Below are 1,530 nucleotides of genomic sequence, written 5' to 3'. Positions count from 1 at the left end.
TGTCACCTGGGGACAAGCAGGATCTATCTGGAATGGACTCTGGCCAGGATTCGGTTTCCCTTTCCCTGAAATGGGGATAATCACCTCTTGACTATTGCTGTTATGGGAAAGGCCAAATTAGGGGAAAAAATTCTGTCCAATAAAGGATGAACCACAAAGCTCAGGTCAGTAATGGCCTCTATTGGTGGTTTGGGAGGTGTGCTTTTATGGGCATTAAGGGAGAAAGAGAAAGTCTGCACTCAAATCAAGTCTAGGCAATCTGGGAGTTGGAAAGAGACATGTGGGAGCACAGACCCAGTCACCTGAAGGCAAGGAGCCTTTCTTTTTCCTCCTCTTGCAAGCAGTGTGGGCTCCTGGGCCCCAAGCAGGATCCCTTAGGGCTGATCTCTTACCACACACTGGTCTGACTCGGTGACTTAGAAGAGGATAGTCGGAGCCAACAGGATGAGGGGACAAGCTTGGAGGGCATCTATTGTGTGCCACCCTTGAGTGGCTGGAAATGTCTTCTGCCACTTTGCGAGGGGTTGGGGGCTGGGGAGTGGGAGTGGCAAGGGAACACGGGGTGGTAGACTGTTCCCAGGGCTGCTGATTTTGGAGCAGTCTGACTACTCTCTCTTCTTAGTGGGAAAGAAAGAAGGAAGAAGGGGGAAGGGATGCTTTTGGAGGGGAGCTCAAAGGGTGGGATAAAAGAAAGCCTTCAAGAACATCACTAAAGGGTCTGAAGTGAAAGACTCCAATGAACAAAAAGCCCCCTAATTCAAACAGTGCCACTAACACCAAAACCTGTAAAGTGGTCTAGAGAGACGCTGGTCATGTCTGTCACTTTCCTTTTTAAAGCTCTCATGAAGTTAATGAATGAAAAAAATTGCTAATGCAAAGATGGAAATTTATAAAAACAAAAGCATGCTTCATATTGCAGGGTGACCACCTCTAATCCTACCAGTGATCCTGTGGCTGTCCCTGTAACTTCCTTTGGCAACACCATGCTTTGAGAAGCTGTGGGGGAGGCTGGCCAGGGAGAGGGCCTCACCCACCTATTCTGCCAGCTGATCCCCAGAGGGCTGCAAGGCTCCTGATTTACCCAGAGCTCTGGAGTGGCTGAGGCTGGGCCCTGGGGTTAGATGGTTCTCACCAAGAGGCCTGGGATGTCTGCTCTGTGCTAAGCTCTGAGGCAGACTACAGAGGAGATAAAGACTAATCGGACCTTCGTATACATTGCACATGCCTTTTCTGAACTGAAAAAGAGAAGAACAAACAAGATAAGACAAAAATATTGGGGAAAAAAAAAAAAAAGAAGAATCAAATGTGTAGAAAATGCAAGGTCATTAGAACTGCCCAGGGCTTCATTCAGGCAAAGATCTTGAGGGTCTGGCCAGGGACCTGCTGAGTAAATCTAGCGCTGGTTCCCCTCCCACAGATTCCCTGCCCCTCCTCCAACTGCATAACCAAGTCCCTTCACCTCCCAACCTTCCTTGAGCTATTCCGCTATTTCCTGCACTTTCGTTTTCTCACTATAACCCACACATGGTA

The sequence above is a fragment of the Chlorocebus sabaeus genome, chromosome 3 (genome assembly GCF_047675955.1).
Source record: "Chlorocebus sabaeus isolate Y175 chromosome 3, mChlSab1.0.hap1, whole genome shotgun sequence".
Lineage (NCBI taxonomy): Eukaryota > Metazoa > Chordata > Mammalia > Primates > Cercopithecidae > Chlorocebus > Chlorocebus sabaeus.
The sequence above is the reverse complement of the archived record's forward strand: the minus strand, read 5'-3'. Positions refer to the sequence as shown.